General features: G+C 49.5%; 1 protein-coding gene across 1 annotated transcript in view; it reads left to right on the plus strand.

Annotated features, from left to right (window-relative positions):
• Positions 1-517: 517 nt before the first annotated feature.
• GGTA1 (glycoprotein alpha-galactosyltransferase 1 (inactive)) overlaps positions 518-25,638 on the plus strand; it is a 50,995-nt gene continuing 25,874 nt past the window's right edge. Inside the window, exon 1 of the mRNA XM_087822846.1 lies at positions 518-601. The gene's annotated coding sequence lies outside the window, so the exon portion shown is untranslated. The remainder of the gene's footprint in view (positions 602-25,638) is intronic.

Consider the following 25,638-nt stretch of genomic DNA (forward strand, 5'->3'; position numbering starts at 1 on the left):
GACCTCCCGGCTCTCCGCGCGCCCGCGCCGCCGCCCGGGCGCAGAGGCCGTCCTCGCGGAGCAGGGTGACGGACCGCACCCCGCCCGCCGGCTCCCTCCTGCCCCCCAACCATGTGCAGGCCCGAGGTGGCAGAGGCCCAGGATTTTTTTTCTTTCTTTCTTTCTTTCCTTACCCCCGCCCCCCCCGCCCCCCCGGTTTCAGGCTTTTTTCTGCCTGAGTGACATGAAACAAACACCCCATCTGCCTCGGGGTGACCAGGCGCGCACCCGGGCGCTCGAGCCCTAGCGTGGTCGCCCGCCGCGGCCCGTGTCCGGGGCGGGACCGCTTTGCATAAATAGCCTCGGGCGGCGCCGGCCGGGACTGCGCCGTCAGCAGCCGCGCGCTCGCCGCTCGTCCGCGCCCCGGCCGCCGCGCTGCCCGCTGCCCGCTGCCCGCTGCCCGCTGCCCCAGGAGAGCGCCCGGCGCCCGCGGGAGCGCAGGCGGCACAGCCCATCGGCTCGGCGAGGGCGGCGCGGCAGCTGCTCCGACAGCCCGGGCGCCGCCGAGGCCGGGAGACCAGGCGCGGTGCACCCCCGAGCGCGCCCAGCTTCTGCGGATCAGGTGGGTCCCGCAGGGCGCCGCCCGAACCCCCGGAGGCCGTGAGCGGGGTCAGGCTGCGGGGCTTCGGGTTGGGGCGCCGGGGGAGTGGGGACAGGAGAAGGGCCACCGCTCCGACCCTGCCCGGTTTCTGCCCTGGCTGTGTCCCCGCTTTTGTTCTGGTCGCCGCCTTCCACATCGGACCCCATCCCCGTGCTCAGCCGGTCCCCGCGGCTGCGGGTGCCGAGCCTTCCAGGCTGCGGCCTGGGGGCTGCGGGCGGAGGTCTCCCGCCGGGTCTGCCGCGGGGGTGGGGGGGCGCGGAAGGGAGGCTCAGGGGCCACGGGTAGGACCACCGAGGAAGCCTGGAAGGCAGTGAGGGGTCCGCCCGGTCTCTGGGGCTGGAAAGAAGCGTGGCTGTTGCCCAGGACGGGATGGGAAGTGGAGCCTGGGCGGAGGTGCGGGGCGCGGGGACTGCGGAGCTTGGGGGCGCTGGGGAGGCGGTGAGCTCGCAGAGCCCCGCACCGAGCCCAAACCCCGGCGTGCGGAAAGTTTCAGACTTTGTAACTTTGGCAGCAAAGGGCCTCCTGCACCGGGGCGATGGGAGGCGAAAGGGCCCCTTCAACTCTCCAAACCACCCCGGTCTCACCCGAGAGGGACACCACCCCACGTTTGAAAATGGCAGAAAAACAGCAAAACAGAATGAGTGCACGAAGTCTTGAAAGGCGTCCAAGGAACAGTAAAGTGGAAAAAAATGTCAGGCGAGGGGGGAAGAAGAGCGCCTGGTTCCCTCGGGCGCGGAGGGAGGAGCCCGTGCGGAGGAGGCCCGCGCCTCTCCCCGCAGGAAGGAGCCCCGACCGCGGCGGCCCTTCTGCGGCTCCGCTCGTCCTGCGCCCACCTCCTGGCTCCCGGGCGGCCTCGCTGCCTTCTTCCGGCACCTGGAAATAGGTGTGTCTCAGGGGGCCCGAGAGGCAGGGAGGAGCCGCCTGCCTGAGCCCCTTCCCAGGCACAGCCTCAGTTTCCACAACTCCAGAAAAGGAAGTCGCCTCCTAGTAAGGCAATGCCAAGTGTTTGGAGGGTGGGGGAGAGGGTAACGGAAGATGGTTATACTTTTGCACTTCTGTGCTTCTTGTCTATGCTAAGAGCTCTTGTTTGGAGTTATCTCTGGGTGTCCCTTGCCTCCCCTAACCAGACGGGAAGCAAGTGCAGATCCCAGTTATTGTTACAAGTAACAGGTGCTCAATGACTGAATAAGGCAGAGTGGAAACAGGGAAAGAGTCCCTAGGGTTTACCCGTTACAGGAAATTTCAAATTGTGCCCCTGGGATCCTGGTTCAAGGAGAACAGGGTGGGGAGGGGAGCCCAGGGGGCAGGGCTCTTAAGTCCCCTCTTTCAAACTGAACCAGTTCAGTTCTGCCTTTATTTCTTCTATACACCAAAAGACCCCAGAGGCTGTTTTTGAAATCAAATTCCTCAGATCCAGCCTGGAGAAACTGAGTCAAGGGTTATGCAAAGTGATTTGGGCAAGATCTTCCAGCAGCTAGACCATATCTCTTAACCCATAGGCCAGGGGTACCTTTCCCTGGCGGCTGCGGCTCTAAGCAGCCAGATCTGTAGCTCTGTCTCGGTTCACTTAGACCCTAACTCCAGGGTCCCAGGGCTGCCTCCTTACCCTTCTGGGAGAAGAAGCCAGTGAGTCTCATCCTCTGAGCTTTTCCAGGACTTTAGGGGGACCTTCATATATGAGTTGGTCTCAAAGGCTGAGGTCAAAAAGAATTCGGTTCCCCAGGAGCTAGTCAACACACTGCCCCATCTTAGCCCAGCCCTGCAGAGTAGGGTTAGATATCATGAACCCATTTCACCGCTGAGGAAGTGAAGGTTCACTCATGGACATCCAGCTCTTAAACTGCAGCTCTGTTTGAAGGCAGTTCCGCCTGGTTGTAAGAGTGTGCCTTTTCCGTTAAATCATCTCTCATGATGGCTAGAAAGTGGCTAATGGACAGATGTTATCAAGATGGGGACAAGGGTGCAGAGTGAATAGCTGAAAGGGGGACGGCAGTAAGTGGGAGGACTGGGGGCTCATCTAGGTGCATTCATAGTATAAATATAATTGTATTTGAAATGAATGTTTTCTACCCTTTATTTTCATTTTAGTGTTTATTTTACAGATACTTTAAAAGTATTTTGCCCTGGCCGGGTAACTCAGTTGGTTAGCATGCCATCCCATATGCCAAGGTTGCAGGTTGGATCCCCCGTCAGGGCACATACAAGAATCAACCAGTGAATGCATAAAGAAATGAAACAACAAATTGATGGCTCTCTTTCTCTACCTTCCTCTCTCTCTCTCTCTCTCAAATCAACCAATAAATAAAAGCTTTTTTAAACAGTATTTTATGCCTGGCTGGTGTTGCTCAGTGGTTGAGCGTCGACCCATGAACTCAGATGTCCCGGTTAGATTCCCGGTGAAGGCACATGCCAGGGTTGTGGGCTCGATCTCCAGTAGGGAGCATGCAGAAGGCAGCCAATCAATGACTCATCATTGATGTTTCTCTCTCCCTCTCCCTTCCTCATTCTGAAATCAATAAAAATATATATTTTTTATTTTTCTAATTTTTAACGTATAATTTATATGCAATAAAACCCACAAGTCTTCAGTGTTTTGTTCAACAAGTTTTGATAGTTGTTTACACCCGTGTAACTACCACCCAAAATAAGATAAAGTATTACATCATCCTAGAAAGTCCCCATTTTCAATTAATGTTCCTTCCGCTCTTCCAGGTAACCACTTTCTGATTTTCTCACCAATGATTAATTTTGCCTGTTCTTGGACTTCACATAAATGGAATCATGACGTATGTCTCTTTCATGTCTGGCTCGTTTCACTGGACAGAGTGTCTTTCAAATTCATCTGTGTTGTTGGGTGTATGAGTAGTTGATTCCTTTTGATTGCTGAGTAATCTTCCGTTGTATGGATGTACCATAATTTGCTTACTCACTTGTTAATGGACATTTGGGTTACTCTTAGTTTGGGCTGTTATTTCTTATAGAATTCTTTTGTGGACATTTGTTTTCTCCTAGGAGTAAAATTGTTGGGTCACTGGGTGTACCATTTTACATTCCATAGCAATGTATTAAACTTGTGATTATTCCACATCCTTAACAAGAATTGATGTTGTCAGTCTTTTTTTATTTTGACTGGGCAGTGGTATCTATCTATACCTTTTATTTTATGATAGGATTTTAAGAGTTGCTGGAGAAGACAACATGAGCAGGGGCCTAAATATGAAATAAGATGATGGTGTAGAGGCCGATAGGAGCCATGACCCAGGAGGAAATGAGTCAAATGATGGTTGGAACTGTGACCTTAGAAATAGGAATCTCTGGCTCAGGAACGCTCTCTATGTATTACCTGAGATATAAGGACCTGGTATTTGTACTATGTAAACTAGGCAAGTTTATCCAGACTCGTGGCTTTAAATGCTACCTCTCAAACAATCATCTTTATCTTCAGCTCAGATCTCTGTTTTAGGGCCCTCAACTCACATGTTTAACTGCCATTTGGGCATGTCTCTCCTTGGATGTCTCAAGGCTCTACAAACTCTGCAAGTCTGGAACAGAATTCTTTATCTCGTGTTGGCATTCTGCCACGGGTCACTGAATAAATAGTGGAACCACTAGCAGAGAGAATAAGTAAAAAGGAATGTTTGAGGTGGGGAGATAATGAATTTAGTTCCATGCTGAATGGTGTGGAGCAGCCTAGGAAGATAAAGACTGGAAAATGCATTGGACAATTTGGAGATTACTAAAATATATACTGATAGCAGTTTTGGTGGAATGTGGGGCAGGCAAGCTAGACTGCTGATAAATGAGAGAGAGAAAAGTGGAGATGGTGAATATTTTCAACTCTTTCCAGAAGTGTGGGAAGGTTAGGAGAAAGATTGAGCTATAGCTGTAGGAAGATAAGATGAAGGAAATAATTTTAAGATGGAAAAGACAAGTGAGATATGGGCTTGGGGAAAGGATTCCATGCAGGAGAGGGATGAGATGACCAATAGAGCAAGGTGCTAGAGGAGCGGGAGGGATTGGGGAGGGCTGGCTTTGAAAGAAGGATGGATGTCTCCACCTCTGAGACTAGATGTGAATGAATGAAGATGAGAGAATCCAACTACAGAATTCTCTGTTGACTCTCCACATGCACAATTAATCACAACGTGTCAGGTTCTTCACCATCTGCTCCCTTATCTCACATATATAGTATGTATCAGTTAGCTCTTGGCATAGCTATACTGCATAACAAACAACCTCCAAGTCTTAACGTATGACCGCAGAGGTTTATTCATTGTTCACATTACATGACAGCTGTAGGGCAGCTGCATGGTTTCTGTGGCTCTGCTCCAGGTTCCGGACAGACGGAAAGATCTGCTCCATTTGTCTTCTCATCCCAGGACCCAGGCTGAAGGAGCTACCTCTGTCTGGTACATGTTATTTTTGTGGTGAGAGCTGGAGGAAGAAGGAAGTGATGTGGTACCTCTTAAAGCCTCCCCTCTGAACTGGCACACTGGCACATTTACCCACATTCCACTGGTCAAAGCCAGTCACTTGACCAAGTCCAAAATCAAAGGGGCAGAGGTATAAACTCTGCCTCTTGGCAGGGAATGATACTTGGGAACAGTAATCCAGTTGACCACATAGATTTGTTAATAACTCCCTGATATAGGTCCCCATTTATCTAAGTGAATCCCATCACACAGCCTAGGCTTTGGTACGGTTGTTCCCCTTTACTCAAGCATGGCAATGCCTTTTCAAGTCTCTGTATCTTTGCACACATGGTCCCTCTGTCTGGGAGTCATCGCCCTACCTTGCTCTCCTGCAGCTAAGTCATCAAATCTATGACTTAGTTCAGTTAATCCTACCAACTTTTCAAATAGTTCTTTCACTTCCATCCCCACTGTTCCTGCTTAGTTGAGATGCACCCCTCTCAAGCCCAGACCCCCGCTCTCTGCCTTCCCCATTCTCCACTCCAGTCTTACGACTTCTAGTATATCTTGTCACCTGTCTTCTTTCCAGGCATCAAACCGATTGGGTTTTCCGTCTTTCCAAGCCTTCCCTCTGACCTCAAGATAAAGCCTATATTCCGTTAGGTGACATTCAAGGTCCTGAATGAGCTGTTCTCTAAACTTCTCATCACTCTCATCACCTCACTCCTTAGAATTTCTGCTCCCGCCTCAGGGAACTACTGTAATTCTTGAAACCCTCTCCAGGTTTTATGCCTCTGGGCTTTTCCCCTGCTGCTCCCTCTGCTTGAAAATGCCCTTCCCACCTCCTCCCTAAACCCAGCTGCAGATTCTTCCTCATCCTTCAAGACCCAGCTTCATTGTCATCGACTCTGTGAAGTCAGTCTTCATCCTGCCCCCATAATTAGGTCCCCCCCCAGCTCCTTGGGCATTCTCCAACACACGGCCCCAGTTTTATTCTGTTGGGTGTCATTGCGTCTTCCCTCCTTCACTGTGAGCCACTGGAGCCAAAGGGCACCGTTGCTCAGGACCATAGCACTCCTTACTTACCCACTCTGGTGGGTCAGTGTGGCTCTGGAGGCCCCTTGCTTGAGCTTGCATCTTTAATGACTGTCACATCTGGGGCAAGGGACCTCATCTCTAGCCTAGGCTGAAAGGGCTGCTGACGGGAGCTTTCCTTTCATTCCCAAGAGGGGGAGTTCAGGTGGCTTAGTTTGGGAAGTCAAAGAGTAGTGTAGATTTGGTGCATGGACTGAAAGTACAGGGGTCATCATTTAGTATATTCAATCCTTAAATTCAGGGTTGTGGAGCTGGGTGAAAAAGGTGAAGGGATTAAGCAAAAACAAACAACTGAAAAAACCCTCATAGACACAGGCAACAGATGGTGATTACCAGAGAGGAAGAGAGCTGGGGGGAGGTAGAAGAGGGTAAGGAGGGGTAAGTGGTGATGGAAGGAGACTTGACTTGGGGTAGTGAACACAATACAATATATACAGATGATGTGTTATAGAATTGTACACCTGAAACCTATATAATTTTATTAACCAATGTCACCCCAAGAAATTCAATAAAGCCCCTCAAAATAATAAAAATAATTTTAATAAGTCCTTCAGTTCTAAAAAAAAAAAAAAAAAGGAAGTAAAAATATATCATCTAGATCTCCAGCCAAAGAGCTGATCTGTTCAGCTTGCCCAAGCACGAAGTGGAGGCCACAGAACTCGGCCGCATGCCATCCAGACCCAGTTGTGGGACTTGCCCTGACTTGAGCTCCTGGGCTCATTACACTATATTTATTGCCAGGTAGTGTCTTATAAAGGAGAGGTGTTGATGGCAGCAAGGTGGAGATCGGAGGCTTAGTGCTCACGTTTCTGAGCACCCAGGAAACCCCATGCAAGCATTCGCTAGGGAGTTGGGTGTTAGACATGTGCTTCCTGTGGTTCTTCTCTGAAACCATGTGACCTTGGCAGATGTGAATGGCAGGGAAAAAGCATGGAGTTGCCACTTGGTCCAGGTCCTAACTGGGAGAGGGAGTGATCTGAGACGGAGGAGGAGAGCCCAGAGAGAACACATCTGGGAAGTTAAAGGAAGAGAGGGTTTCTGGGTGGATGTGATCACAGGGTTGAATGGTGTCATGAGGTTGGGTGGGGAGAATGGGCCCTGGGAAAGATCAGCTGGTGGCTCTGGGTTGACAGCAAGACCCTGAGGGAAACAGAAAAATAATGATAAAGTTGTTATTATTATTAGAATTTGCTACACTAGTTGACAGTTTGAAAAGTGAGATCATAGATCCGTCTTGCTTGAGCCTCTCAAAAACCGGGTGAGGTCTGCAAATAGGGAATTATTTAATGTGGGGAAACTGAGGTTTGGGGTTTTAATGTTTTGGCCAAAGTCTTTCAACAATGAAGTTGCAGCCCTATTCTGACTCTAGACATAGTGTAGCTTAGAGATTCGGGTAGCATGCGGGGGAGGGAAGGTGGTTTTGAAAGTGGGGGCAGCTTCAGAGAAGTCGCTGGGGCACAGATCCATGCCCAGCCCAGGAGAGGGCCCCTGCCTGGTGCTGCTTGGACAGAAGTCAGCCAGAGAGAGAGAAAGGCAGCTGGAAGAGGCTGCGGAGAGAGGCCAGGTCTTGTGATTAGTTAATATAGTTAATAAACATTTTTAATTCCTTCCTGGTCTGGGTGTCCTCCTCTTTGGGAGCCCTGCTTTAAGTGCTCTGGACTTGGCCCCTTGTAGGGGTGAGACACTGAAAAGGGCTCTGTACTGAAAGTGAGCTTGTCTTGTCTCACCCAGTGCTGGTACTGCTAGTGGTGGGAGCTGTTGGAGCCTCAGTTTCCCTGGCACAAGGACATGATCTACGAAACTTCTCTCTAAGCAACACCTGCTATTAAACAATAAGTCCAATCCTGTAGGAAGTGAACAATCTAAAAAACCTACAAGGGAGAAGCAGCTGTTGTGCCCAGAGGGATCCCACGTTTTTGGCCCCCACTTGCCAATTTGGGCACCAGGAACTGTGGTTCTAAAAGAGGTACCTGTTCCAGAGACTCATGTCTAAACAGTATTTATTCAACATTCACTGAGCCACCATAAATTCACTCACTTATTAACGTGACTAGAATTTATTGAGCACACGCTGTGTGCTGTGTTAGATACCTAAGACGGACATAGGAATGAACATACACAATCCCTGCCCATGCAGAGGCTAGGATATAGCTTGGGAGACAGTCATTAAACAACCAATTGCACAGCAGGAGCCCTAAAGGACAAGTGTAGAGTGGGTGTCGCAGGGACTGGAACATGTCGGAGGGGTGGTTAGGGAGTACTTCCCTGAGGAAGTGACCTTTAAACTGAGCCATGCAGGATTTAGAGGGTGAAGAGAGAAGTTTCAGGCAGAAAGAAGAGACTATAAAATTCTATCATTTTGACATCCTCTGGCTGCTCCAGAATCCAGCTGGCCCTGATGGCTGGAGGGGCACAGGAAGGAGCACAGAGGAGGGAGAAAGCCTGAGGTGATGGGCCAGCTGCCCAGAGGGGTGACTTAGGGGCTGGCAGCGTCTGCATGCAGAAGTCCAGCTGCCCTCTTTTCTCCTCCCTCAGGGAAACAATGAGTCCAAGTGGCTGGCCAGCTGTTCCTGAGAGGAACTTGCTTGGGGTCTGTGGGGCAAGCCAAGGCACTTCTCTGAATCAGGGGTGGGATTTGAAGGGGCATATGCTCCTGAAAGCAGGGACCGACTGGGTCTGGGTAAATCTGTGGTCATCTATAGATTGATATTTTAGTATAGCAAATTCTATTTTTACATGTTAGCTAGAGCTGTGCAAAGGAAGAGAGGATTAATATTCCTATGTGCAAATTTAACTGAGTGCTTAAGAAGTCATTCCCTCGCATTAAAATGTTCAGTAAATATTTGGGGTTGATATACTGAGCAGCACATGAGAAGTTGTCCCGGTCAGAAATCATGGTTGCAACAGATGGAGATCCTAGCTCACTGAGGCAGAAAAGGCATGCATTGGGAGGATTTTTTTGTTGCTCACAGTATCCCTAGGACGGCTGGAAAATCCAGCTGGCCAGAATCACTAGAGGTCGGGTAGTAGACAACACAGGGGTTCTCATAGGAGCTAATTCTAGATCTTGCTGCCATGAGCTCCTGTAACATTTCAGCGGCATCCAGAATTTTGCACCACTTCTTTAGGATGCGAAGCTGCTAACTAGCCAGGCCTGGGTCACTCGCCTGCATTCCGGGTGCATCTGGTTCACCCTGCTCTGGTGGTGGGAGGGGGATCCTGGCACTAAGCTCAGCAGTCACAGTCCACCAAAGCCACCAGAGATGGGGAGCCCATAGTGCCACAGAATCCTGCAGGTGTCAGGAGAGTCCCAGGGCTGCAGTGCAAGAGGGAAAAGTCTTCTGGGGACCTCTCAGAAGGGCAGCCTGGTCTTAGTCAAGTTATTGAACCGCTGAACTCAATATTCTCATGTGTAAAATGGGTTGGAGTGGATTTTATTTATTTTATATTTTTTAAATTTTTTATACATCTTTATTGATTTCAGAGAGAGAGCAGCAGAGGGAGAGAGAGATAGAAACATCAATGATGAGAGAGTCATTGGGGATCGAGCCCGCAAGCCGGGCATGTGCCCTGACCCGGAATCGAACCTCAGTCTCCTGGATCCTAGGTCGACGCTCAACCGCTGAGCCACGCCCGGCTGGGCTGGAGTGGATTTTAGAAGTAATATAACTGTCCAGTGCCTGACATGTAGTACTATTAAATGGCACCACTGTTATCATTAGCAGTCGTGGAAATAATAACTTCTCTCATCTGCTAGCAGAACAGTTATGTCCTTGAAGGAAGGAAACCTAACATGTGGCAGTCTAGAGGAATTCCGAAGTGACCGTACACATTTATAAAGAGATTCTCTTTAGGGTGTCTTTAGATTTTTGCCTCCTCTGGATATTCACGGTAGGATTTAATTTATCAAAAATAAATACATGCATGAATCACCATCTTACAGACCCTTGATAAATAGTGCGGAAGAGAGTTCTTTTGCAGAAAGAGACGGATCTGTTTAGAGATCCCGGACTCGCTTCCTCACGGTGGAGGCCTTAAAAAGGGAAGAGGAAAGCTCATGACTACGTGGCAGGAAGCACCGTCCCCACACACATCCCCAGGAGAGTTGGGCTGCCCCGCCACACCCTCTCACGGGAAGAGCACAGGTTGCCACAAACAGGGCCTGCCTTAATGCCGGGGGTCCTGCTGTGCTGCTCCCTGGTGCATGATCAGCTCTTCAAAAAACAAAAGCCCCGACAAGTGGTAGTTGCCACATTTCATAATATAAATATTTCCGCTATAACCAGTCTCGAGCCACCACTTGAGGAACTGGGAGCACAGTGTTTATTTTCCGCTCTGCGTAGATACAATAGAGTTCAGTGACCTCAAGAGTTTACCATGTCGTAAAAGAATTAGGAGATGATGGGTTTTGATGATTACCTTTGTTCTTAATAGAATTCATTTAGCAGAAAGTTTAAATAACTTAATTTTTAATAATGGCTGTGCAAGTTTATATAATTTAATTTTTAATAATGGCTGTGTTTAACGTCTCGCTTGCCAAATTCCTGAAAATTTAACAATTGGCTCTTGCAAGCCAGCAGGAGCCAACTCCAGCACACTACCGGCTTGGGAGGTCCTTGGGGACCCCAGAGATGCCAGCACAAATAGGCCATCCCCAAACAGCAGCGCCCCCACTTCACCACCGTCGCTCTAGCATGTCGGTGTATTTTATTTGCTTTAGAACCTCTTTCGCCACCTAAAATTACTTACTTCTTTGTTGAATTTTAATTTTTTTTATTTACCAACTAGAATGCGAACGCTGTGAGAACAGAGTGCTTCCCTGTTTGGTTTGCCACCAGACACTCATCACACAGTAAGCCCTTAGTAACCATGAGTTGACCAAATGAATGGAGGTGGGAAGGAGCCTTCAAGGGTTCAAATCCTGCCTCTACTCTAAGGTACACTTGCTTCGAACCCCTTCCTTCATGTGTAAAAGGAAAGGGTTTCAGCAGAGACCCCCAGCATTGCCTTTAGCTATAAAAAGTCTCTGTGCCTGATTAAGGCCCTTCCACACAGCGCGGCCAAACAGATCCTCACCTGAGCATCTCTGAGGGGCAGGGCCAGTGCACTGGCTCTTAGGTTTTAATCTTTTCCTCGGTGGACACTTTTAACACTCTGCAGGTGGCTTCCCTGAGTATCCATGCCTGTTCCCTGCCCAGCTCTCTGGGCTGTCCCGAGAGAAAGCCAGGCCCTCCCTACCTGTTCAGTCACAGCAGATATGGCGAGGCCCAAGGCATTTGCCACTGGGTGACAAGCTCTAGGGTCAGGGAGGGAGGTCTGCCTGCTGAGGGAGCCACTCCAGCAAGACTAGGACCTACAGCCCACCTTGAGCACAGAGCCCCCTGGAGTCAAATGAGGTGGCCCCAGCGGGCAGAACAATGTGCCTTCGGACAGTGTGGTAGAAGACCAGTCCTTTCCTCCTTCCGTTATTTCTAATTCTCCATGGACTGATACTTTAGTAAAATACAATACCAACGAGTTACCGTCAACTTCTGTGCCTCCTCATGGAGGAGCAAACAGCATCTGTCTGTATCACCTCTTGAGAGGCACGCCCTTGGGGATGTCCCCTGGGGACGTTGTCAGGGCCCCTTTCATTTTCACAGCAGCTGGCCTGGGGGAAACAGGTATTGGAGTCCCTTCTCTTTGCAACCTGGGCTGGGATCACGACCCTCTGTCCCAATTTCTCTGGAGACATAAACGCAGGTGGTCTAACTCCCAATACGTGGCTATACCACCGTGAGGGTCGAGAGACACTTTAATTCAATAAGACCGAGCCAATAATTCAAGTTTCAAGAAGGGAGACAGAGACAAACATAAAGCAAATCACACAGGGTTTATTTACCAGTTCCCAATGGCTCTTGGCACCAGCAGGCCACCCGGAGGATCCGCTGAAAGACACACACAAGGTCTGGGGGTGCGGCCGCGACGGCGTCGGTCACTGCAGCCCTCTGGAAGTTCTCCTAGAGAGGTGCAGGGCAGAGCAAGGCAGGGTCAGCTTTCCCGGAGCTGGGGATGAAGTCTGTGGAGGGCAGACAAGCATCCAAAGATGTGGCCGAAAAGCCGCTGCTTTTAACAGCTGGGTTGAAGGTGTGGTGCGTCTTCAGTGTGTCTTATCAGGGTCCTACAGAGCGCGGGCCTGCTTGGAAGCCAGGGCTACAAAGTGTTAATCTTATCGTGGCACGCAGGCCTCACAATTACACTCGGTCACACAAGATGAAGTTACTTATTTCAAATCTAATACATACATCACACTTATATTCCTGACTCTAATACACACACAAATCTATTTCTATAACACCCTCCCATTGAGAACCCAAGGGACATGGTGCCCCCCACACCTCTGTGTCCCTGGAGGTGAGAGGCTAACAGTCCTGTCAGCCAGAATCATCTGTTGGGTCTGAGATGACTGAGTTCAGTCTCCTCTTTGTCCATGGGGTTCAAGGCAGAGGTAGCCACAGAGATAAAGAAGCCGGGCCTGGCGTCTTCTGTGTCTCACTGCTCTTCTCTCTGAAAGGTCGTCCTCTCCAGGGTGAGCTGGGGATGGGCCGGGACCCTCCCTCTTGTACTGAGTCTGGGTGCAGCCAGAGGCTTTGGGGCCCGGGAACCTGAGGCAGCTGCTGACCCTGATGGAACCCATCTGTTTTGGGGCAGCCTCACAGGGTTTTCTGCCTCCCCCCTACAATTCCTGCTTCCTGCCATACTTGGCTCTAACTGAGGTTCAGGTTTGCCTTCTCTGAGGGATGGGGCTTGGGTGCGGTCTGCAGGGCCAGCAGGGCTCTGAGCCCTCCTTGCCCTTCTGCAGGTGGGCAAACTGGGAAAGGGCCATGATGCAGAACCGAGAGTAATTCTAAAATAAGAAGAGCTCACACTGCCTGGGCCTTCTCTCACTCCAGATGCTATTCTGGGAGCATTATGGGGGCCCTGCCTTTTCATCATCCAGAAACCCCAGTGTTACAAACGAGGATACTAAGGCACAGCAAGATTATGAAATTTCCAAGGCCACACGGTGAGAGAAAGATTTGGGACTCAGACACGGGCAAGGAGCTGGTGCCCTTCGTTACGGCACTGTATTGCCTTCAGAAAGAAAACATCCGAGTGAGCAGGGATTTGACACACCCCAACTCTAGCCCCCTGGGAAACCCAGGCCCAGGGAAGGGTGGGAGCATCCATAAGGCCACACAGGGCCTCGCTGGAGCCCAGGAGTCCTGCACTCCATCTTCTGCTCTGTCTTGGGGTTTTACCACCTTTGCTCAATTATCAGAGTAGCAGTCACAAGGTTAATGTGTCTGACACTGCTTATCTGCTGATTCTGTGCCGTGGAGCCTTCTGTGAATACGCAGGAGTGACAATGGCCTGGGAGGCTCAGCAGATACCAACAGTGCCCTTCCCCTACACCATTTGAGAAAAGTCTTGGGCGTGGAGTCCCAGCGTTAGCGGCAAAGTTCGGAAACTCTGTTCCCCCGTCAGCCGCCCATGGTGCAGAGAAACTGGCAGCTGCAGTGCTCTTGCATTTCCTGTTTGTGTGCCTGGAGGGAGGTAGAGCTCAAGGTGAAGGGCAAGGGGAGGGCAGAGCCCTCCTTGTGGGAATTATAATTGTTAGAGGGGGAGAGAGCCGAGAAGATTGAGTCTTAAGTGTTTCATTTTGTAGGTAGGGAAACTGAGGCCCAGAGGATGTAAGAACCTGTCCTAGCTCACGCAGTGTGACAGAATCACAATGGTTTTGGTTTCCGTGTGGTTTCTTTTCTTTGTTGGTGATTTTCTGGGAGGGAATGATAGACTCACAGACTGTATGAGCTGGCAGAAATCTAGCTGGGGCCCCAGCCTTCCTCCTCAGGTTTCAGAGATGAGAGTCTGAGAAATGGGGTGGAGGTGGATGGGGAGGGGAGGTACTTTCTTAAGACTGTAGAGCTGGCCTTTGATCAACGTTTATTGAATCAACATACAACAAATACCATGGGCTCTGTGGCTTGAATAATCACACAGGTATGTCCAGATATCAGTTAGTGCCCCAAAGAAGAACAGGGTGCTACCCGGGAGAATTAAAACATGGGGAGATTCCCTTAGGAAGTCACAGTGTGGCTGAAACCCAAAGAACAAGGCTGTGAGGGGGCTGGGAAAAGGTGTCTCAGGAAGAGGGAAGAGCATGTGCAAAGGTCTTGAGGCAGGAAGAGCCTCATTTTGTAGATGAGATTGGAAACCTATTGTTTTTAAAGGAAAGAGGCAGGAGGTAAAGAGCTAACTAAACAAAGGAGTCGTGGCAGAGCTGGTATCACTGGGACATCTCCCCAGCCCACGCCAAGGGAGTCTCAGAAAACCCTAAAACTGTCTGTGTCCTCACTGTGTGATCTTTGATTCTGTTTCTTCATCTGTGAGGTGGAGCCCACCTTCCTGCTGTTGGATCTCACACAGACTGCCTGTGAAAGGGCCCTGTGCCTGCCGATCAGTGCGGGAACCGGGGCCTAGCAATGGAGCTGTTGGGCTCCCCTCCCATGCCTTTTCCAGGGCCGTCCTTGAACCCCAGGTCTGAAGGATCCTCTCTCCACCCCAATTGTTTTACTATAATCCTGCAATTCGCCACTCAGCATTAACTACACTTGGTACACCCCAGTGCCCTCCAGCACCTCACCAAGACATATGAATCTTGGACAGTGAACTTCTAGGAAATAAAGACGAAGTTTAGAGCATCTACTGTGCATCCAACATCTTAGCAGACACTTTATTCAGGCAGCACTGTTTAACCCTCACAACCATCCTTCGAGGACAGCCCTGAGTGCCTTTCTTCCCTTTGGTTTGGTAAGGACACTGAAGCTCCAAAGGACACTGCCTGAGGCCACATAGTCAATGAGGGGCCACACTTGGCTGGAGCCACAGCATCTTCATCCTGGAAGCTACCTTCTGGTCCATCTGCCCTTGAGCCAGCCCTGAGCAGAGGGCCCAGGAGCCCGGGAAGGTGGACCCATGTGGCCAGGACCCAGGGCATCCTGGCAGCAGACCCACTGGCTGCCCTGCAAACCAAGATTCTTTAAATATCCGTTCCACATTTCTCTGGGGCAGGTTGTATTGGAGGAAATGGATTTGCACTGTTTACAAATGGTAGGCCCCTTCTGGTTTCTGAAGTCACTCTACACAAGAGTGTGTTCCGGAAACTGAAGGATAGAAATTCACTGACACAGTCCCTTTCCCAGCTGCAGTGAGTTAATATCCTTAAAAAATGCATTGGCGCTTCCCCACTTTTGGGTAGTTTTCCTTCTCTCTTCAGTTTGTGTTTGAGCTTTTTCAAGCCGGACAGCTTCTTGGGAGGCTTATGAGAGGATTTATTTTGCTTCTGTTTTTATCTGAAATTTATTTAAATAGAGACGAGAACAATTAATCTTAGGAAGGAGGACCCCTCTGCCTGTCATTTATTTTGACTGAGCAGTTTGGGGCATACTTTAGTTGCCACCCTTGAACTTGGCTCCTTTTATTAAGTACAGAAAGTATTGCTTACATTTACATGAATGATGACAATGCATTTTTGGGACGTGTCATAGAACCATCAGATTTATTCAATCAAATAGCTTTTTTGTTTGGTATGAAAAGTAATATGTTCTCATTGTAGAACATTTGGAAAAAGCCGAGAAGTAGAAAGGGTAAAGGGATCACTCTGCCACAGTCTCTATGCACAGAATTCATCACTATTACCACGCGAATCCAGTTTATTGTGGTAAAATATATATAACAAAGTTTAACATTTTAACACTCTTCTGTCTCTGTAAACTTGACTGTTCTAGGTAACTCATCTAAGTAGAATCATACAATATTTGTCCTTCTGTGTGATGGCTTATTCCACTTAGCATGATGTCTTCAAGATCCCTCCATGTTAAAGTGTGTATCGGAATTTCCTTCCTTTTTAAGGCTGAATGGCATTTCATTGTGGGCACCACATTTTGTTTATCCGTTCATTCATCGATGGACGTTTGAGTTGTTTCCACCTTTTTGGCTCTTGTGAATAATGCTGGTTGGACACTGGTGTACAAATACCTCTTCGAGTCTCCTTTGAATTCTTTTGGGTATATACCCAGCAGTAGGACTGCTGGATCATATGGTAATTCTCTGTTTAATTTTTCGAGGAACTGCCATCTTGTCCGGTTATTTTGATGTGTGACATCCATAGTTAAGGTCATAGTCTATGCACAATTTTGTATCTCACGTTCTCACTTAATTTTCTATATTAACTATTCTTCAAAAACATTGTTTTTTAAATGTTGTGTAATATTCCATTGCATTGCTCTGCCACATTTTCCCCTCTACTTACTGATTTCTGGATGACAGCAAAATATTTTAACTTATGGTGATAAAATAACTTGCTTCTGTAAACAGCCTCATGGTCTCTGTTCAAACTTGTTTGCAAAACAATCAACAAAGATAGGTTCTTGCCCTCAAGGTAAGTAAAAATTTCTCTCAGGGATTCTTGGGGGTCATCCAAGTCAGCGGTTTTAAAAGTTCTGTGCAGCCAAGGAAACTTGATTACAAACAAAATACCAGATGAAAGCACAGTATATAATAGCAAGCAGATAAAAAGAGAGAAGATCTAAGGGAAGGTGGATGGGGGCTCAGAGATTTGCTCTCTCGACCTCCCTCTCTCCTCTCTGAGGGACTGTAGAGAGAGTCTGGGAGATCCAAGGAGATTCTGGGGTTCTCTGGAACACAGTTTGAAAACCACCAGACTTTAAAGATGGGTAGACATCTTAGAGAGAGAAAGGGACTTGCCTGAAGCCAAGTTCAGTTTTGTACACTCATTCCTTTTTACCTCAACACAAAGCAGCTACTGCCTGCATGTTGGAATCACTTAGGGAGCTCGGTAAAAGTATAGGCTCTCAGGACTCTTCCTTCGGACTCCAAAGTTGGGGATGTGGGAAGAGACCAGGACTGGAGCCCCCAGCTCCACAGTCCACACTGGGCTCTGTGGGGTGCTCGCTATTCCAGCTCCCTGCATTTACGGTGCTTGTCCTTTGACCCCACCCATGAAACTCCTACTCACCCTTTGAGGCCCAGCTCAAAAATAGCCTCTTCCTTTTTGAAACCTGGCTGCACAGCCCCATACAGGACCTCTGGCTCCCTCTTTTGTGGCCCCAGAGCACAACATGGGACTTTCATCTCCGCTCACACTTACTTTTTTCTATTGTGTGTAATAGCTTATAGCTTCGAGGCCAGGCTCCTCACCTAGAATGTTAGCTCCTCTGCGTTCTTCACGGTGCCAGGCACACAGTAGACGCTTTGCAGTCGTTTGTTGACTGGCCTTGGATCTTGTACAGCCCCATATTTGGGGGATAAGATAGCCAAGGCTCAGATAGTCGACAGAAGGTCTTACAGCCCATGGGGGCAGTTCCAAGACTGGCTCCTGGGTGTCCTGAGGCTCAGCCCTTGGCCCTGGCCAGCTGGCAAGAAAAGCAGCTGTCTGGGCTGAGCAGGGAGTAGTAAGTAGCCCTGGCTACCTTGTCCCTTGTTCCCACAATAGGCTGTCTGAAATCCAGAGGGCTCTGCCTGGTTTGTGATTAGTGCGTCTGTTTGGATGCCTGGAATTTACTTTATAAAAGTTTAGCGTATACAGTAGGGGCTACTATGTGAGCACTGCCTGGACCGAGCCAGTGCACAGATGCTAAGATAGCAAGCCAACCAATCAACTCTCAAGGATGCAGAGTCCAGGGTCTGGGCCCAGAAAAATGATTTTTAAATGGGGAAACAAGTGACTTGTATATTATAATGAATGTCACACATGCACTCACACTGCTGAAACCAAAGTATTCATGATATCTATGTTTTTATGATGTGCGGATGGGTTAAAGTAACGGTCAATCACTCCCACCCTTGCGTGAAGATGGGATGGGGTCCGTCACCTGTACCAGCCGGGAGCTCCGGGTTCTGTGGAATAGATGGCAGACAGAATCCTGTCTCTGGAACCCCAGAACCTGCCTCCGTGGGGTTCCTAACCTTTTTTGTGCTATGGACTCCTTTGGCATCTGATGAAGCGTACAGACAGACCCCTCCTGAGAATGTTTCAAAATGGAAAAATAAAATAGGATTATAGAGGAAATGAGTCATATGGAACTACACAGTTGTAATATTAGCGAATTATATTCATTATAATTTCAGCTCAAACTGAGTGGCTTCTCACCTGTAAAATGGGGATGATCCCAGTACCTACCTCACAGAGTTTAGTGAGACCTCAGTAATGAGTGTAAAGTGCTTAGAACACGGCCTGGCATGTAGTAAGCCATCAATAAATAGTAGCATTTGCTATCATTATCATTATCATTAGTATTATAACATAGGGTACAGGCTTCTGCTCTTTGGGAGTTCACAATCTGCCATACATATATAACAGTAATTAAAGGTAGAATTAAAGGCGTAGGACTGAAGCCCAATGAAGGGCAAGAGAGAGTGAAATGGCCTCAGGCTGAAAGTGTACCATGCAGTGGCTAAGCTGTTGTGCCAGCCGGACTTAGGTTAGTTCCGGCTCTGATCTTAGCTGTCTGAGCATGGCAAGAGATATCACCTCTCTGAGCCTCCGTTTTCTTCCCTGTAAAATGGGGATAATAGTAAAGTCTACTTGACAGGGATGCTGTGAGCTACGTCTCTCTCCCTTCCATCAGCCGGTTAACTCACATGTCCCTCCTGAGCCACATCCCCTTCCTTGACTTTCTGGCCCACCCCCATCACCAGTCAGTCTCTAGCTGCCAATGAATCCAGCGAGTTGCCATCTCTGCCACTGTCCCTGGGCTGCTGAATGGGACTGTGTCGCTGGCTCTGTTAGCCACCTCAGCAGGGTTGCCAGGCTGCTTGGCACCCAGTGTCCTCCTCCCTGGTCAGTGTCCTTTCTCGGTGCTCATGGCATCTGCTCCTACCTTGGGTGGCTCTCAGGCTGCTACTTGCCTCACTTGCTCTCATCACGACCTAGCTTCCTATTTCATAGGAAAGGGAGGCCGGACAGAGCAACATTCGAACTTCCTTGTCACTCCTTTCAAATTTGGCCGAATGTTCAACCTGTCTTTGGATTTAAGGAGGAAAAATGCCCACAGGACATTGGAGAAGTGCCCTTGCCCCTACTTCACTTTCCTTCGTTCCTGCAGGGCTCTCATGATGAGGAGGGCAGAGGTTTTATAGGGAAGTGGGTAGACTGATATCTAGAGATTATCCTACTCTGTGTGAGATGGGTGGAGTAGGTTACACTGCAGTAACAAATAAGCCCTAAATCTTAGAGGCCAAACCCACAGAAGTTTATTTCTTACCCTAATTAATAGGAGCATCTTGGGTCAGCTGGGGGCTGTGCTCCTCATTCAGGCAGCCAGCTGATGGAGCAGTCACCCTGTTGAATGTACCCCAAGGCACAGAGAACCCTACGATGTCTCGCACTGGCAATGAAATGCTTGGGCTTACTCGTATTGGTCAGGCTGGTCACACGGGCCAACCCAACCACAAGGGGACCAGGAAATGACATCCTCCCATGAAGGCGGAGAGCTGGAAATGTGTGGTAAGACACTGAGGGTACCCCAGGTGGGATAGTCTCTTCTGTGCCTAGTGTGCTAACGTCAAACTCGACGAGCTGCTGCAGTCACACAGGCAGGTCGGCCTCTAGGCTTTCCCCTGCGAGTGCCGAGAAACCACAGCCAGAGATGCAAGGCTCCAAAGCCACCGCAGCCCCACGTGCCCGGCCGAGGAGCAGTAAGGCACCTGCAGCTGCCAGCGTCTCGGCGATGAATGCAGCAGCCAGGAAGAGAGCAGGCGATGCCGCTGAGAGCTCTAGGTGCAGGCCCGTGGGGAAGGCAGGGGCCATGCGTCCGGTCAGGGTTTCCAAACCAGGCTTCCTAACAGGCCCATGTGACGCTTCCTAAGTGGGGAGCGTCTTTGGGTGTTTTTACTCCATTTCTGAGCTACTTGATGTTTGTGTTTGAGTGAGGGGTGTTCTTCCTGAATTGAAGGCCTCACATATCTTCAGTCCATACACAACAGTCACCTTTTCCCTGTGGCATTTCTGTGCTCACATCAGAAAATCCACCGGTGCATCCCCATCTCATTCCAGAGCAGTGGGGGTGGGGAAAGGAAGTCATGTGGCCTCCCTGGCAGATGCTTCTGGGGTTTTTTAGGTGGACTCAGATAAGGAAACTTGGGAAGGAGACCGTTGACTACAGCCCCCAGCCTTTCCCCTGAGTTCATAAGTTTCCTGGGCTGTGGTTAAGAGGCAGTTTGTGCTGGATAGGTGTCATACACTTGGGCACCAGTCCCAGGCTCCTCCTGTCCTTGCCCCGTGGCCTGGATAGGTCATTTTCCTTCCTCGGGGCCTCAGTTTTCTCATCTGTAACATGAAGCCTCTCAGAAGACAGAGGACACACTTGAGAGGAGAGTGACCTGTAGTGAAGGTGCTCCTCCAGCCACATGGGCAAGGTGGCATGTGTGACTGCCCTCTGAGTCCTCCAGAAGTCCATGGAGCTCAGAGTAAGGGAAAGCTTGAATGTCTGAGGGTCAAAGGACATTCACCTCAGTTCCAGCATGTGTTTGGTGGCAGGAAAGTTGTGTTCTGGGCTTAGCTTCTCACTAGAGGCCATATTGGCTGATACATATAGGCCTAGCAGTCTGAGCAGTGCCTGGCACATGGTAGGTGCCAATATTGGCCCTAAGGAAGTTTTATTGAATAAATGAATTAACAAATGAACACATAACTTCCCTCAACTTTGACTCAGTAGCTTACAGACTTTTTGAGGGGCAGGAGGAGGTTGGAGAAATTTGTGGCTACAGTCCCCAGCTAAGTCGCCTTGGGCAAGTCACCAGACTCCCCCTGTGCACATGGTGAGAGCAGAGCCCACCCTGCCTCAAGGGCCATGGTAGGGGCTCCAGCTAGTGGGAGGATTTGAAAACACCTCACATAAAGGAAGAGCTGTTGTTTTCAGGACATAGAAACATAGTGGTCTCTTTGGGGACAGAGTAAGTGGTGCCAGAGTCTGTGAGGTGGAGAGCTCTGGAATAATCATTAATGGGAACTGAGCAGCTACAATTTATGGGCCACTTGCTCCAGTACCAGGCCCTATGCCAAGCACTTTATGTGACCATCTCATTTGCGATTGTCTAAGAGAGAAGCATTGTTATTCTCATTTTACAGAGCCCAGAAGACTCGAGTGATTGCCCAAGGTCATGCATTTCATCAACACCCAGGCCCGTCTCACTCAAGTGCAGGCTCTAACCTCTATGCCATCCTGCCTCCTGCCCCATGAAGAGGTGGAGACAGTGCTCGTCTCTCAGCACCAGTGATAGTAATACAAGTTGCCTTTTTTCAAAGTACCTACTAGATGCCAGGAACTTTACAGATGTTATTGGTCATCCTTTAAACAACTCAAAGAATAAGAATTATTATCTCTGGTTCACAGATAAGTAAACTGAGGCTCAGAGAGTATGAAGTGACTTACCCAGGGTCACACAGCAAGCAAGTAGGGGACTAGGATTTGAACCCAGGCCTGTCCCATCTCAATAATAGGTGTGGAAAAAGCCATCTCCATGGTGGACACAATTAAGGGTTGTTCTGATATTGTTTTGTTTTTTGTTTTTTGAGCTCATTGCTAGGGTTCCTTACCATTAGAAATTAATTCTTGAAAGGCCTTGTATGTTCAACTCAGGTTATTACAAGAGACCCAAGAAAATCTAGTAGAGAAAAACAAACAAACACCCAAGACAGAACAACCTCAGGATTTTCTAGTCAATTCTTAGACTTTGACTACCTGCTGGCCTGCACAGGGGGAGCAGTGAGCACTGAGACGCTCCCATCATAGGCATAGAGGGGTGGGGGGAGACAGAAATGCATCAGGAGGGACTGGGCTTGCACCCTCTCTGAGCAGTCACAGGAAGGACTCTGGGTGCTAGAGAGGGCTACCTAAGTGACCAGTAGGTAGTAAACCCAGGCCCTGAATCCTAGAATGTGGGAGGGATCCTGAAGAGGACCTCATTGAACCATCTGGATTTTATTGAACCATTTTTACATAGAATGACCCTATGATTCATCCTCCAGATGGGCACACCTATGGGACTGAAAGGGGGCAGAGGACATTATTAACCTGTGAACTGCTCTACAACAGGTATAAACCAGAGCTGTACTAGGGAAAGCAGCTTGTGTGGTCATCCTGATTTTTACACCAGGAGGGGTTGCTTTAAAAAGGCAAAGCACAAATAGCAAAATTAGGGACTGGTAAAACAAAAGAATAGAAGATGGGGCCCTGAGGTAGAGAGGAGCAGTGACCTCCGCCGGTGGACATCCGTGCAGCCCCGCCCGGTAGCATGCTGGCAGTAGCTGAGGTCTGTGGGTGCCATTTGGGATTTGTGGGCACATGTGTTTCTCTCACCCAACTTGAATTTGAAAAGTGCTGGAAGTGGTCTGATTCATTTCTGTTCCTGTTCCTATCCCACCACCATCCCAGGTACTGAGGAAACGCCCTTCAAATGTTTATTGATAAATGCTGGTGGGCACTGCTTTCCTAAAGTGTGCCAGGAAAGATGGAGTTGGGTTGGAGAGGAAAGAGTCTCTATCTCTGAAGAGCTGTCAGGTTCAATGGGAAAGTCAAGGCTACATGGACAAGTAGAGCTATTGGCTCTGTGATCTTGTCTGTGTTATTTAACCCCTGAACCTCGGTTCCCCTGTATGGGAAATGGAGATGGGATTACCGATTGTAGTAAGGATCGAATGAGATGGTATATGTAAATGAACGGTAGCCTTTATTATTATTAATGACCTTCTGGGAAGCAGAGCTTAGCTTCACACTGAAAAGATGTGTTTTACAATCAGATTAGTCCAGAGATGAAATAGGGTGCCCAGGGAAGTGGTGAGTTCCTCATCACTAGAAGGCTTCAAGCAGAGGGTGTCTGGCATGGATGCTGTAAATGGGGTGACCATCTTTGGGCGGTAGGCTGGGCCAGCAGGACACTGGGAGAGCTGACAGGTTGGCACTGCTGTAAAAGCCTGAGGGCCTTGAATGCCTGCAGGGACAGGGACCTGTTTGATTCCTCATTTCATCCAGAAGACTGTGCCACTGGCCAGCCAGGGGGCGCGGGGACTGGGAGCCGGCCCCTTGAGAGCCTGCATCTGTCCCTTATCTGCCTCTGGGAGAGAGGACAGAAAAACAGCCTGGAAACTTTCACTTCTCCCCTGTGAAATGCCCCTGGCTGGTTCCAGGGCCTCTGGTTTTGGCCAAGGGAAGGGAAGGCTTCTTTAGAACTTGACTCTGCCGTTCTGGCAGTAGCTGGCTCTGCCTTGGATTAGGCACTGCTTTTTGGTCTCCACCCAAAGGTCGCGATCTCCTCTCCTGACTTCTCCCACAGCCTCATCACATGCCTATGGCTCAGAAAGCACCAACAGCCTGGAGTCTGTGGCTGGGTGTGACAGGGGACACAAACCCCAGAACTGGGATACAATGAAGAATAAGACACACTAGCCGCGCCTTTCCATCCAACAGAGGGGAGCGGGATGGGAAACAACCAGGCGCAGCAGGGAGCTGCCTGGAGTTGGTGGCAGAGCTGGGAGCAGGACCTCTTTGTGTGCCACACTTCTGTTTGCCTGGCAGTCCTTGGGGTTCTCAGACAGCTGCACCCTTGCTAGCACACGTCTAGGCCTCCCTCTCTCTTCTGGAGGCAAATGGGGCCAAAGGTGGTCCGATAAGAGCGCTGTGGGGAGAGGGAGGCCAGCTCAGAAACTAGGCTGGACTTCAGCACAGCTTACCCAGCTGCCTGGCAGCCCGCACGCTGCGTCCTGGCAGCATTTCTCGCCTGCTCCCTTTTGTTCTGGTTCCCCTTCTTCTGGTTTCAGGGAGGCGTCCGGTAAGGATGCCCGCCTCGCCCTCAATCAGCACAATCAGACCTGCCCGCTCTTGCTTCCCGCTGGCAACTTCCAAATCGGGACCCACCCGGACTGCCTCTCGACTCCTTCGCTGAGCTGGCTCCAGAAGGTTCTTCAGACTCAACACATCTAGAAAGGAACCCATCAGCTCTCCCCACTCCCAGCCCCTGCCAATCCATTTGCCAGTCAACAGCAACGCCATTCACTCTGCTGCTTCAACCAGAGACCTGGGAACCAGCCCAGGGTAGCTTGGCAAACTTGAGTGAGCTTTGAATCACCTGCAGACCTTGGCAGACACAGGTCCCTGGGCCCCCTCTGGGCGGCCCGATTGCTTGGGGCTGGGTGGGCTTGACGCTCTATTTCTGATAGGCTCCTGGGTGATGTGTTCGCAGGGCACCCTGAGTAGCACTGGACTGGACTCGTGTCTGTTTCACTCCCTTGATCCCATTGCTCACTCTTAGTGTTAATATTATTATTGCCATCCATTTGAGAAGTAGTTAATATTTATTGAACGCTTAGGTGCCAAGCACCGTACTAGGCATGCGTTTAGCCTACAAAGATGTATGAGTGCCAGGTGCTGTAATGGGCACTTTCACATGGGACAAAACAGACAAAAGTGTCCACCCATAGCGTTGACATTCTGGTAGAGGAAGAAAGAAATCTAAAACATTAATAAGTAAACTATAAAAGGAAAGTCATTTTTAATACAGGAAGCTCCCACCTAGAAGGTGACATTTAAGCCAAATTTGAAAGAGAATTGATTTCATGTAACCCAAGGTCTCAAGATGCCCCTTCTTTCATTTCTCTCAAAGCCCTCTTGTCTCCCAGTTTAATCGGATGGTTTAGGTCTCTACCCTTTCACCTGGACATCAGCCAGCAGCTCCCTGGCTGGTCTCCTTGGCTGGAGATTTTCCTTCTCCCACCCACCCTCGGCCTGCAGCCATGTAATTCTTCTAATAAAGCAAATCATGTAATTTCTTTGGCCTAATGTCACTGAAGGATTCCCCAGCACCAGAAGGGTGAATGCAGATTCCTCAGCACCATGGGGATTCAAGGCTTCCAGTGATGATTCCGCACAGCCCCCCAGTTTCTCTGCCACCCACACACCCCACCCACTTTGCCTCCATATTTAAGCTGCTCTGGATTAGAACTTGTCAACTACCTACTTCATCTCCCAAACTTATCACCAACCCACCCATCCTGTATCCTTCCTTTTTGCACAAGGCGAAGCATCTTCTGCCTGTCTTAGGGGAACCCCTCTATCTTCCCCTGCAGTACTGCTCTTCAACACCTGTCCTCTCCCTCCTCTGAATCTCCAAGCCTTTGTCTCCTGGGCTCTGTCTCCTCAAGGCGTCCCCATTGTCGGTAATGTATACTCTGGAGTCATCTGCCTTTTTCTCCAGGGCCTCTCTAGCTGGCCCCCTCTCTCCAACCCTTCCCATGCTGGAAAGAAAGAGGTCCTTACACTTGCTGACATCACTTTCTCACCTGAAGTTCATTTTGTGACCCACTGCAGTCTGGCGCCGGGTTACAAACGTAGAAGCAGAAGCACAGAAAAAATTAAATAAATTACCCAGGATTGCATAGCCTAAGAGGCAGAG

This window comes from Miniopterus natalensis, chromosome 12, assembly GCF_054644295.1.
Source record: "Miniopterus natalensis isolate mMinNat1 chromosome 12, mMinNat1.hap1, whole genome shotgun sequence".
In the NCBI taxonomy this organism is placed as follows: Eukaryota; Metazoa; Chordata; class Mammalia; order Chiroptera; family Miniopteridae; genus Miniopterus; species Miniopterus natalensis.